The sequence below is a fragment of the Venturia canescens genome, chromosome 4 (genome assembly GCF_019457755.1).
Source record: "Venturia canescens isolate UGA chromosome 4, ASM1945775v1, whole genome shotgun sequence".
Taxonomy (NCBI): Eukaryota; Metazoa; Arthropoda; class Insecta; order Hymenoptera; family Ichneumonidae; genus Venturia; species Venturia canescens.
In genome coordinates this window covers 11,903,013-11,917,859 of record NC_057424.1, presented here as the reverse complement: position 1 = coordinate 11,917,859, position 14,847 = coordinate 11,903,013, and the positions used below count along the sequence as shown (strand labels likewise).

Here is a 14,847-nt window from a genome sequence, read left to right as displayed (position 1 = left end):
ATTTTCGCTCTATCTGTGCTCTTTTACCCTGAAAAGTTTAATCGTGGAAAGGATGACTCGAAAATTCATAAATATTTTATATTGAATTCGGCGTGAACAATGGGTGTTATGAAAATCAGGAGAAGGGTAGAGCAAGTGAAAAGTTTGAATTTCGTTTGCAGCTCATAACAATGGAAAGTTGATAATTGAGCGCGGCAGCGTGTGGAAACAGTGTGAGCATAGTTACGTAACTTATAATGAGAATTCAATTACCACCGGCTTCAATCAAAGCGACATTAGGCGGTAAACGAATGAACAATTGTGCAAGTAGCGTGACAGCATTATAGCGTAAAAGAGATAAAGTTGTTGTCACTTTCAATTTGGACGTTCACGCAGAAAGTCCGTTGAATAAATGAATCTACCCAAAACGTGGTAAATAGTCCCATATAATGTCATTTTTCGCAAGCCTCATTATTCCAACATATATGTGCGGACTTAGAAGAGATAGAGCAATTTTCATTCAATATCGCAACGCTGCACCATTTAATGGACAGCCTCGTGGTTCGTTCTGGAATGCACTGACTGCGTACCCGAAGATAGTTATGTGTATGAAACGCACACGACGAATACTTATGAGCGTACATTCGCGCGTATGCGAGGATGGCGGAGAATGAATCGTTTCATTTACGTAGACACGTAAATGTGCGCATTATATCCAACAACGTACAGTGATAGGAATGGATAATGTCGTACTTCGAAAAGTTTGCCTCTGTGTGAATAAACGAGACCACGATTTATATCTATGTCCAAGCGAGACCAACTTCCGATGAATGGTAAAATAAATATGAAAATCCCGGTGTCATCCACGACACTGCCAATGAACGAGCGAAATGCGATAGCACACATTGCGCACCCTCTGCTATTCTAGGTGACCTCTTTATCCCACTCTGTCCTGTGACCATCCACACATTTTCCTCCCAATCTCGTGTATTCGCTTAATATGTTTGGCCCGATTGATGTGTCGTTTGCGAACAAGACTATTTTATATGGGACCACATATACTTCTCTCTCTCTCTCTCTCTCTCTCTCTCTATGTGCTCGCGTCTCGCTGCTAATTTTCACAATTATTTAGGGAAACGAACAGTCCATGCACTCGTTGAGTGATTGTTCAAGCTCCCTGCTACATGGAGAAGGTTTTACGCACAGACAAAATGAGATGAAATGATGTGTCCGGCATACATTATGGGAATATAAAGAGCTGGGATAGCTGCAAGGGTTACTAATAGAGAGAGGAAGAAGGGTAATTGATCACAGAGTGATACTGTAATTACCCCTTGAATCCCTGAGTGCATTATTGAAATGCACGCGTTTACCCATCCCGTACTTCCCACGTTTTCACGCTACATCATAGTTACACTGGACTACACAAGCCTCCGCATTACTCTCCAACTGTAACAACGAAAATGGCATTTTGCTCTGTACAAAGGTCGAAGCCTTTTCGATCCATTTTCATCTCTGTAATCCTACACCGTACTCTCTCAAGCTTTTACACACAACCAAGATCTATATAGGCCGATACGGGTATTCGTTCCTGTTTCTCCCTTTCACTCACTTAGTCTCTTCATACTCATAATACCTGCAAGCTATCCCAGGGATTTGGACGAATGAATTTGGCTCGCAATGAAAGCCTCGCTACAAAAAGTCCAAAAACTCATATCAACGCTGTAACGCCTATCAATGTTATCGTGGACTTCGTTCCAATGAAAATTCTAACATAATGGGATGGTGTTTATTTAAGGTATTCCTTTCACGAACCCGAATATTCTACAAATAACTGATTTTAAATGACAGTAAAGTAAAAGTTTATGAGAATAGATTGCCGAAATTTCAGGTCAGGTTACCGAACATTTAATAAAGAATTGAAACTTCAAAAATTGTTGAATTTATACGAGAGCTTAAGGAGATTCCATCATCACAAAATTTCTATTCAATAATTCATATACCAAATAATTCTGAATTCCTGATACAAACTGTTTCACAAATAGAAAAAAAATGTAAGGAATCCATAACGACGATAAAAATAAAGGGTTACCGAATCCTTAAAAGAGATATTAACGATAGAATATAACGATAGATAGATAGAAAAATGGCAGAAGCAGAAGATTTTCCCATATAATCGCGACTCCTCAGAGGTTAGGAATCAGTCCAAATTTCGAGTGCTCTAGTTTGCGCCACCAAAAAATACGGTCATGCGAAAGGAATGCCTTAATCTCGGTATTGTGTTGAAATTAACGATTCGCTAATTTCAGTATTTCAACCTCAGTAATATTAGTCTTTCGTTATTATATTTTCGAAATTGTGAATCGAAAGAGTGATAATGAAATTTTCAGAAAATCGATATTTTTTAGTCGTCGTTCTATAGGCGATTGTTACATTCTATTTTCGATATAAACGTGCTTCGAACTTTGAAGTTTCTACTTTATTTTTTTTTCAACATTCAAAGCTCTGATCGAATTGATCTGTCTTTATCTTGTCATTCGAAGTTTATAAACTCGAGATTTAGCATTAACAACCAAGTTCAACTGCCACATGATTTTTACTAACATGGTTTTTCCCCATAATACTTTATGCAAAAAATGATTATCATATGCTGGAAAAAAGTTGGTTAGTGACAAGAATTTGCATAAAATTTCCACGAGCGGGTTCCTCTCGAGCACTTTCGACGCGATGATTTCTCCTGTTCTGTTTTCATACGTGCCAGATATATATTCATAGTCGATTCGATTGCGATCAATCATTCGTACACGATTTTACAAAATTTACGATGTGAATTCACTCGAACGAAATTGAATCAATGGAAACATCGGATTCGAGGAAAATTTTTGTCATAGAAATACCTTTGAGAAAATACTTTCTTAGGTAATATCCATTGACCCGTTATAAAGGTAGTACGATAGCCTCCTGCTCCCTCCCAAACGATGCGGCGAGGGCAAGCTACATTCGATTTGCAATTTTTCAAATCCCCACGGCCCCCCCGCATGGCCCGCGGTGTAACACACTTATAAACAAGCCCATATATCTATTTCACATACGATATAATATAAGAGCTGTGTATTCACGCGAGGTACGTGGGTAAGGAATACGAAATAACGCCATTGGGTTGCTCTCATCCGCACCTCTTTCACGAAAACCATTATAAACGAGCAGTTATAACGTTCAATAAAAATGTTAACGCATTTCGTGCGAAATAACGTACGCAAAGTTGGACAAAAAGATGCCTACACGAGCCACGCTAAGTGGTCGACTATTACAAAGATCTAAACGATAATAATGGAAGCATTCTTTGGATTATAGCTCAAGTGAGAAAATTACAATGGGACACCCGATGTGTATTATGTTGTGTTATATATTTTCGGTCGAGTACAGGTATGTATAAATAAGTGAACTTGGCTACGTGTACGACACGTGTATTAGTTATGTACGCATATAAATTTTGTATTTACTATAGCACATATATTGCCACATATTTATAAGCGTCGAAATATTAAAATCGGTTTCTTTACGAGCTTGTGGTAGTGCACACGCGGTTTGTGCCTTGGTAAAACCGATGGTCGCTAGTATGCAAGGCGATATCTCGCTGGCTTCCCTTGGGCAATTTATGCATATGTGATACCGATAGCAAATGGGAGGAGGAGAGACGTATGTACATCCTCGTACCGGGTATCCTATCACAGAAACGTTAAGGGTGTCTCTTGAACTTGAGTTCAAGGCGAGATTAGTCGAGAAAGCTTTTAAACTGTTCCCTCGAGTCGAATTATGAGAGTTGAACTTAACGCGATTGAAGAAAAATGGATTGGGGCAATCGAATGCGTCATATTTCCTATGAAAAATGTTGCAACAGTCCTCTCCAGTGGAATGCTCCTGCAGGGGCATTGTGACCAGCAGTTCTAAAGAGCTTAACTCACATCAAACTTCCAGAAAACTTGTTCCCTTATAGGATGCTTCAAGAGCCAAAATACTGGAGATAGAAAGTTGGAGCTTTGGAATTATTCATAGAAAATTTTCCGCTCTTTCAGTTTGGTCCTATACATTTTCGTTCTATTTCCAACGGTTTTGGCAGAATTCATAAAAAAACGGCGCGGCTACGTTAACTTCATCAGTTGATAATTTTCCTCTGGGGAATAATTCCTCAAAAAATAGACGATGACTGCGCCAGGACACCCTGTACGTAGACGAAAATGTATATACAAATATATGGACCGTCCAAAGGTAGAAGGTCGTCAAATCTATGCCCATACACGCTTGATTCGCCCTTTCAAATTCAAGTAATCGATACGTATCCCCAGGAGTGTTGCTACACGTGTGTGTTATGGGTATCTGAAAACACACGTGCGCGCGACGAAGAGCATAGAAGTATAACATTGGAAAGACATCATACGAGAGATATCGTATTCTCATTTTGTGTGGGCACGCGCTCTTCAATAGTACCATAAGAAGGCAAAAACGAAGGAAGGAGAGGACGAAGAGGAGGAGGAGGAAAGATTATACATGCGAAGAGATAAATTTCTCACTGAACGATCTACATCTAAAAATGTTCACCTATCAGCTCCGCCCAAGCTCTCTCGCTTCCTTTTGTACATACGTGTGTATGCAAAGTACATGTATCTGTAGAAGAACTTGTCCAATATCAATATCATTGATCATTTATTCGCGTTCAGAACCTTTGCTCTCCGATGTGTGGTAAGAATAAAATGTTTTTTATGCTTGCTGAAAGATCTAGAAGTTACGATAACGTACAATTTTGACGTTCTAATGGTATCGTTTATATTCACCCAACGAGAAAGAAAACTTGTTTTCTTCATTGGACCATAAATCGCTGATTTTTTCGCTGGCCATTCACGGATCAATTTTAACGCCGTCAATCATTTTTATTTTCACTCCCACGGAAAATTAGTATTCAATATACGCTTGTCGGACAGTTGTCTCGTGTCAAACGACCGTACAGATGATCTCTCGATGTCTGGAGCCTGCTTCGTTTGAAACTCTGTCATATCGTCTCCTTCAAACAACACGTCTGTCGTTTTTTTTTAACCCATTCTAGACGACTCCTATTCATATTTTTCTTAAGAATGGAGTCCCTGATTGTAAGAGTATTGAATATGCATCAGTTCCGAACAGTCGCGTTGATTCCGATCAATTGAATTTCGAATCGAATTATACGAATAAATTCGTATATTTTTGCTTGCCTCCAATCCCAACGATATTCCATACCATTGGAACTCACCTGTAAAACCGTCAATATCGCTACAAGCTTCAGTACTTTGCCTGTCAACTTCCAAACGAAGCTTTTAAGTAGTGCGGCAATAAATGAAATCGAATCTTTAAAGATGGAAAAGTCAGGGTAATCGGAGTGTGACGAAAATGAGGAATACAAATGCTATAAAGTTTAATATTAAATAATTGGTATGCACACGCGTGGATGTGATGGAGTCTGCACACTTCGTACGCATCAGCTGGAAAGTCAATGCTTTCGTTCAGCCTTTATCGCCGTTTCGTCGTCTGCAATATTCTCTATCTCGTTTGGCCCTGTCTCCGCTTCTCTCTTTTTCGATTTATACAACTGCAGTGCACTCCAAGCAAAATAATTATCGAGAAACGTCGTTATCCCCTCGTTTCACGATCGCGTCTGTGTGTGCCGCGAGCACTCTGGTCCTTTGTGCCTGAATGCTCGTGAGCGTCCAGACTGCTGCCGAACTCCTGATGGCGCTATTGCTCCCGTGAGCTCGTACTGACAAAATTGTTTACACTACAGAATCGGTGCTGATGGGGTGTATAAAAGGGCTACGTGAATATATACTAGACTTTCTGTTTGTTGGTGTTCCGCGTGCATTCTTTTTTCTCGTATCCTTTCTCCGTACCTCACTGATTACTAACGACGTAACGATCGACCGAGTTTTCAGGCTCTCGATTGAATTTGCGTGCACGAAGTGCTTTTAATACGTTCCATTTTATTCATTTTTTTTCGTACCCTTTTTTTCAATTCGACGATATTTTGGCATAATGGAGAATGCAAGAATGTCAATAGCACGATGCAAATGCGTTGAGCATTAATAAACCGAATATATCGGAGTTGCGGAAACGAAATTCTACTGCGAACTCGCTCATTGCCTGTTCACGGTGTTTCCCTTCGATTGTTCATTGTTTTACAGGCTTTTTGGATCTGAATTTCCCGTTACGATAAATAACATAATGGAAAATAACGATCTCAACATCTCCGCCCTCAAGGGGAATGGGTTTTTAAATGTCGTTTCGAACCTGAATAGTGCAACAGGGCTTTTATAGAGTGCGACAGCGTAAAAACGTGTTTGATCATTGTTTTTTCTTTCATCTCTTGCAGTATCCGGAGCAGGGAACGGAATATTGTATTCATTTTTTATGGTACGGTCCGGTCGCCGTTTTCTCTATGGTGAATAGAAAGTTGATGAACCAATAAATGTAACCGATGAAAAGAATTCGAGCGAATTTGAATGCATTGGAAGAGAAATTTGCAACAGCGATAAACGACACGGAATAAGAGTTGCTCATGATCACGAAATAATAGGCGCGAGCATACTGAGTTTCAAAAACTCGCAATAATTCAAATGACACAAAAATCTGTGTAAATCGAGAAACCTCGAAAAAAAACAGATATTTACAAAAACCATTTTGCATAGCATTCGATTGGAATACGAACGATAAAAATCAGCGCGGTTGCATGAGCTCGACTACAAAGTAATATAGAAAATTTGTAAAATCATTCGGAGAAAGTTAAGGACTAAATTTTGATGTGGCGATTGAATCATTCATGATGCAAGGGACTGTTCGATATGGGAATCAAACCATGGCATAAAGAGCCCATCAAATTTGAACTATTAAACCAACTCAATAAATTTTCATCGACGCAATTTCTTTTTTATCAGCGATGGCTCCAGCTCTAGAGCAATTACAAGCGTACGAGGAGCTCGTGAGGGCTTTGAATAAACGGTTATGACCGACAACCATAACTTTAGTTTATTCGGAAGCTGGTCCGCTGGGTATACAAAGTGTTACGATGCTTGTTTGTCAGGATAGGCGTTGGAATAACTCTTATGGTAACCATTCTCCATAGCGTTTGATAGGGTTTGCTAACTAAATCGTTCTAATCCGATGGAATCTAGGAATAATTCAAGCTGTGATACCGAGAGCAAATGTATGCAAGTTACAGGTGCGTATACGCACTTCCATGAATCCGTATAATAACACGAGTTTCACGATAGTTGCCTGCCTGCCTGCGATCCCATATAGCCGCGCATCCGAACATTTCACTCGTACGATTTGCCTATTTTGGACAACTGCGAGATCCTTGCCAAAGTGTGAGTTACTAAAATATATATTTGTGTACAAAGCCCTGGAATATCGCGAAAACGAGCCAGATATATCACGAACAATGTACGAATCGTATCAACTATACGCTCCGGAATTACGACGAAACAATTGCACCTCGATGATACAACAAGCGTCTGCAATCAGGCAATGTCTCTGCCTTTCGCATTATCCGTACAGAAAGGGACCAATATACCATTTCCCTACTGTGCTGTCAAGCCATTCAACCAGTTTGCGTGATAAAAATTTAAACAAAAATCAAAACAAACCGAAATGGTTTCGTGATTTTAAAAACTCTGTCCCTTCCTGGGGACAGAGCATGTCGTAAAATCTACGAACTTGTGAAAAATAATATTACGATAAAAAATTATTTGAATAAAAAGTTTGATCGTTCACAATTTTTCACAGTGCGAACCGCAAAAAGGGTGAAGAAAATCATATTAAAAATATCGAAACAACATCGGAATTTTAGGATTAAGCTGCATACCTTTTTTTTCAAGCGCAACAAAAAATATGAAAAAATCGTCGAATGTTGTCGCTTCGTTTGGCATGGCAGTGACTTTTTATGGATATAAATAATACGCGTATTAGAGCATCGTCATCGAGGCATGATCACCGATATTTTCAATAAAGGATTATCGATTCCGACGTACGGCTTCATGCCTTGCTGATTGCGCCAGACGCAGTAACCGATCTCCCGTTATTTCGTATTAATAATTGATGAGTGGAGCTTTTCTTCATCGGTGGCATGCATTTTGGTATTTATACAAGAGAACGAAAGTATGTGCACGGGATGAATACTCGTTATTGACTGAAAGAGTTGTATACGCGTGCAGTTAAACTTTCGAAGGCAAATAAAAAAAAAAAAAATATATTTCTATTAAACCGATTGTCAATTCACTTCGCAGTCCCAATCCCATCTATCAACAAACCGAATATGCGACAATATTTCCAAACGAACTCGAGAAATTTTTTTACCGAAGAGCCCACAACGCTTGGCGCTAATTAAAAGCATCGAACGGACGGAGTGTGATGAAAATATGTTTCACTTTTTAATATTAGCAATCCAACGAATTCTCTCATCCCATAGTAGTCGCTGTGAATATGTTTAAATCTTGTTCCTCATCGGCACAACGATGCGGTGTTTGTTCCCTGTCAGCAAACGCGTAAAAACCTTATCTGCGCGAACAAGCCACGCAATTGTAAGCATTAAAAGCTTCCGATTAATTGAGGAATTAATTGTTTGTAATGTCAACGATTTATGGATCCCGAGGCATTATTATAATTGCGCGTTTGTTACTTTTACGATGCAGTTCATACTACGATTGCATTAATATGCGAATCACCTATCTGGATCCGGATATAATGACTGTACATTCCGATAAATTTAATGATAATCTGTTAAGTACGCGAATGAAGCTGCATTGTAATATGTACCAAGTTTACGGTGTTTTATAAAATTAGTAAAACCTGTGAAGAATCACGCTTATTGCTCAGTGTTCCAATTTCATTCGCGCAGTTACCGATGCAATCATCAATCTCATCGAATTTCATTACTTTCGTTACTTCACTATAGTCGTTTTCAAATCAAAGTAGTACCTGAAATGTGGAAATATCTACTCGCGGAGATGAGCACGGATTCTGAATCCGCATGAATGGAATTCCATTTTTTGATGAATTAAAATAAGTGGTAAAGGGAATAATGAAAAGCAAAGAGAATATATTCGGTATAGGAATAGACTGAAATAAAAATTCCTAATTACTGAGTCATTGAATAGCTGAATAAATAAACATTCGTCTCGTAAATGGGAATAAAACAAAAAATAATGGAATATACTCAGAGTGAAAAAGCAAGTTAATTAGTCGTTGTTTATAGATGCATCGACGGAAACGAATTAGCGCATTGAAACGTTGGGTCAGCATGCGTCACCTGTATATGCGTTGGGGAATGGAAAAGTGTGGAATTGGGAATTCCATGATGTATTTACTAATGCACGAAGAGAGTACAATCCGAAATTCCAAAAGGGACTAATTGCTCGGGCGATTCAACATCATTTACTGTGTGCCAGAATTCTATGAATAATTGAGGAATAATAAAAATTCCACTTTTACATCCAGCAAACCGTTTGGGATGAGGGCGGTTGCGCCGCTGGTATTCGAGGTGTATAAAATAACATTCCACCCATTCGGGTCCCATTCGAGTATCCTCGTTACGCACCGCAGCTTCCAAACATTTGCATACTTTAATCCGGAATACTTGCAAATGCTTTCAACGAATATGACTGCATGAATAAGTTCATCCAATCCGTAACGAGAAGCTCGCTGATGACCCACAAGTTATTTTCGGTACTTTCGTTCGCACGAGAAATCCCGTTTTTTTATTTCGACAGAAAACACGTCGAATGTGTTGGCTCCGGGAGAAAAAAGATTGCCCGGAATGATAATAATAAAAATAATAATCAAAAGTGCTCGAAGCCCAAGTTAACTTGAGAGAAATTGATTCTCGGTGATGTGAAAAATTATAAATTCAACGGTGTGTCACCGGGCCCATGAGATCGTTCGCTGTTGAAAAAAAAATATTCTGCTCCCGGATGAATGTTTTGACGTAAAATAATTATGAGAGACCATCCGATCCGAGGGTTTTTTCAAAAGTTTATAATTTTGTCGTAGCAAGATCACATCGCCCAACTGTCCTGCCCACATAACATCCTCGAGGTGTGTAAGATTAATGATTCAAGACTGAAATGATCTGATAAGTCAGGAAATTTCCAATGTAAGAAGTTTACAAAGTGGACGGCAAACTTCTGCACCGTTTTAATCCAATCGTCGGATGTCTGATTAGTGATTTTGAAATTAGTGGACACGGGAGCAGGATAACGATAGACAGGATTTGAGAACCGAAAGAGGAATAAAAAATTTCACTGACACTGGACATAAAGTGACATCATAAACTGACACTAGTTCTAAAAAGAATCATTTACGAGGATTTTGAAGATTTCATCTTCGGAATGCAAGTCAAGATCATTTTTTTACTCAATGTTCACACAACTATGAAGAAGCAGCAGCTTATGAGCGTAAACGGAGAAAACGAGGCCAAAAATTCTAGAAGAAAGTACTACGAATATGGTATCTCGGGGACAGTATAACTGGATTGCAGCATTTATTCGAAGAGCAATAACAAAAATTGTTCTATCCACCATTGTAAAAAGACCAATACCATTTATTTAAAAGACTCAAGTGTTTTTCTCTATAAGCATGGTAAATAATGTTTTTAGTCTCTTCAAATGTTTATGTTGTAAAATATGCTCGAGCAACCCTGAAAAAACTATATGTATGCAAATTGCCATACGTATTCGGTGTATATTCGTGCATTTATCATAGAATTTACTATGCTGACAGTCAAAATGTGTGATTTACAATACATTTCCACTTATCGGTAAGTGCTAGTCTGACATGATGAAAAAAACTCGAAAACAAAACGAAATATAGTTCTCACGTGCATCACTTTTTGCTATCCACATAAAGCTGTTTAGAATTGAAGGGACGAGAAATTGCAAAATTCAAAAAATACTATGCTGTTTGTAATGGGTGGCTGAATACTTTTAGAATTCTTGAAAAAAAAATATATTCCTCGCTATAAGAAACGAATCCATTTTCTCCGTGTGAATGAAATTCTGGCCTCTTTTTATTTAGCCCCAATAGCGTTTTAATTGAATGAATTATTCGCGAATAATGAGTATCGATTATCGTTATTTCCTGAGTAAATGCATCTCGTCTTAAACGAAATGCATGAATAATTGAAAAATGAAAAGTGATTATACGTGAAAAGATGAAAGAAGGAAATGAATCGTATGAATAATCGTGTACACAGCTTATCGAAAAATCTGTTTGCAAAAACTTGTCAGTGAATGATCGTAAGGCCGAAAGAAAAAGTCTTGGGACTGGCGAGAACAGGCGCGTCGACGAGAGAAGCGCCGGTTGATAATATCGTTGTGGAACGAGTGAATACGGTATAAAAAGACACGTAGCTCGATCTATCACCCGGCGCACGATGGATAAACCTGTGCTACTCTCCCGTACCCTACGCTAATAATTGCGGCTCTACCGGTAGAAATACCACACACATTTACCCACATAGAGTTCCTGTGTCCATATTTCCTGAGTGTATGTTCACGAAGCATAGTTCCATTACATATAGAGCCTTCCAAAAGTCAACGTTTGTCAGTAGAGTCAAAGATTTTTATTGAAATAATTGAGTAGAATTTTTATTTCACCTAAATAGACCAGCAAATGCTGAATTTGACGAATAAATTAAAATAAATAAGTTAATCAAATATTCAATTCAATTGAATCAATTGGCCGAAATAATCAGTTCAATAAATAAAATTTATTTTGATAAGGCGTCGAATAGTTGAGGCGAGGAAATTGCTTGAAAAAATTCGAAACTTTTACGTATGATTAATTGATATTGAAAAGTCCTCTGTATTTGTTCAAGTGTTCTACTGAACAGTACATAACCCAATGAATACGACGGTGGAGTTTTGTAACATGTGCAAGTGTATTTATAGTTAGATATCCATAAGCGTTCGCGTGGGTATACAATCCACGTTATATTTGCACGAATATAGAAGGCATGAATGCGAAGCATCAATCATAATCCAAACAGCCGGTGTGTCGACTTGCTTCATTAGTAATCGTTTCGTAGATTTATCAATTGCCCTGTCTACCTCGTGTAGTATTACAATAATCCGTCGTACGTATGTAGCCTGGCAAAGAAAGTGTTTCAGTGGACTCGAGCCCCCTTTTTCGATGCACGGCGATCAAGATTCTTCCGAGTACCGTGAGCCTCATAACCGAATCGTTTTTTTCACAATTGGCAAAGAAAAAAAAACATATTTAATAGCAAACTACAATGAATCAAATCCGATTGTAAAAATGTTGCCAAATGGAGCTTACTATCGAGCTTACAAAGCGTAGTCGTTAGTACGAACTCCCGAAAACCACCCAGGGATTAAAGCTGCTTTCAGAACACCAAATGTGCAATATTTAATCAAAATTTCCTGCAATTTTGAAGAGAACTACTCCCCATTTTGGTATTAAGGAATTAAAATAAGGAAAAGAGCGTAACCCAGATAATTCCGCGAACAAATTCATGACTGCCCATTACGCCTCATTGCTTATTTACTTCCGATGTATAATTTAGGTCGTAGATGTAACGAAGAGTCGACAGAAACGGTAGAGCGCGTCTGTCCACGTGTATTTATGGCTGTGTGCATGTACATTACACACGCATTCACGCTCGTAACTGACTTCGAGCGAGGATACTGAAAGCGGAACTCTGGTTTTTCATCGTGCCAATTTGCATATAGAGCAGCTAGGGCTTATTGTCTCGGGAGATTGAACTACTACTACTGGCTACTGGCGGTGGGTCAATTTGAATCCGCATCACGGTCCATTATTTTCCAGGAATCGTGTACCTAGACCCGACGATCACGAATTTCCAGCAGCAAAGCTGAGATCCTCCCTTTCATCACCGGATACTCTCACGTTTTCTTCGCCTCCCCAGTCTCTACACGTATCACAATTTACTGGACACGTTAATACACGGAGCGCTTTGACCGCAGGTAGCGATTAGTGGAATTTATACGTTCGCCGATCGCTCGGTGATTGCCCACGTCGAGGGTTAGCCTTTGAAGATTCTTCGCATCGCTTTAATTCGAGCCAAAAACGTTGTTTTCAGGACTCGTAGGGATTGACGAAAAGTCTATGAAAATTCTGTCTTTCTCTGGCAATGGATATTTGAATTGAAAGTTCTTGGGAGACGACACGTTTCTTACAGTCTCGTTCGCAGAAGTGCAATCGCAGTGGGGGAAGCGAACACAATTCGATCTCGTTATTATTCGTTTTGCTCGATGAGAGTTTTCCAAAGTGTAAATTTTTTCTCACCAGTGATACGAATTCAATGAAATATTATTGCTCACGATGTAGAAATATTGCAGAGGACAGAATAAAAATGAGTATCAAGTCTAACCGACTGGAAAAACGTGCCGAATCAGCTCGCAGCTTGTGATTTTTTTATCAATATATTCGTTTTAAAACGTGACCTGCTCTTATCGGGGACACTGGGGAGTGCTTCAAATTGTCAGATCTGTACGATCACGGTGGATTACGATAGCATGGTAGATTATAATCGGAGAAACTCAGACCTGAGCAGTCAAAGAGTGAGTCCAGACGAAAAAAAAAAACAATTAATTCGGATATTTGGATTTTTCCGGTTTTAAATAAGCCAACCGGCAAGCGCCGGAGCTCACACGCTCCGGTCAGCGCCGTTTAAAGTGATTCGATAATCGGATATTGATGAAATCGAATGTATTCGACCTCGCGTTAATAATAATAATAAATGACAGAAATTTCTTCAATGAAACGTTCAATTATTACAATCATTAATTTTACGCGCTCGCGACAATTTTTTTTCACACATTTTTTTCCAGTGTTGATTTCCTTCAATTTTCATCCTCATTAATGAAATCTTTCTCGACGAAATATCCGGAATTTTCTTTCGATAAATATTTCGATTTTCAATCGACGACAAGTAGAACGATTGCGAATCGGAGAAAAGTTTGCATTATTGTATTTCATCGAAGAAAATCATCAAGCGGATGCTTTCTAAAAATTTGGTAATGATTCGATGCAGCTCAACGTAAGGATCGTTTACGTTTCCGAAAAAATCTTACGAAAATTTGTTCAATAGTATAGTTCGAAATAAAAAAATCTGGAATTCGAAAAATGAGATTGACGAAGGTATGAAAACGGAACGGAAGAATATTAATTCTGAAGACATGCGAAATTCGGCTGTCTCAACACACGCTTTTTTGTAAACTTATTCTAGAAGAATACTGTTAGCTTCAAAGCTTCTTAACTTAAGCTTCTTATCTGAATGACGAGGTGAAGAAGCAGTGAGGCATTCATGGGTTGCTGCACTTGCAACGCGTCAGCGTTGCAATGAAATGGGCTAAATAAATCAGTGAAATAAAAGGACGCCTCAAAACTCCGATTATTATTTGGAGCCACGATGTTTTCGCTTCAAATAGACGGTCACACATTTTCTTGAGGAACTAAGAAAAGGAAATTTTGAATCGAACAAAAATGTATCGAAGCAACGAATCCGCGGCAACCAAAATGAGATCCGTCGTCACAAGAAAAGTCTGAAATGAACGAATTGAATTTTGCTCGCCCAAAATTCGTTGATCCAAAGAGGATAATTTTGTTGAATAAAAAATGTCTCTTTCCCAATGAGCGAAGCCTAATTTATCGCTTAATTTTTGTTTCTCTTCGAGTGGTCGCCAGAATTGTTCAACGGCTGAACCACCTGCCTCTTGAAATAACTTCAATGTGTTTTCACTCGAAGTTTCAAATTTCAATTTAACCCCGTGCGAAAGGAATGATTATTTAACGATTTTCAAGTTC

The 14,847-nt window shown here is 38.7% G+C and overlaps 1 protein-coding gene across 2 annotated transcripts in view; it reads right to left on the bottom strand.

Annotated features, from left to right (window-relative positions):
• The window catches only part of LOC122409854 (mannosyl-oligosaccharide 1,2-alpha-mannosidase IA-like), a 336,122-nt gene that overhangs the window by 316,585 nt on the left and 4,690 nt on the right, over nucleotides 1–14,847 (bottom strand). The window lies entirely within an intron of this gene.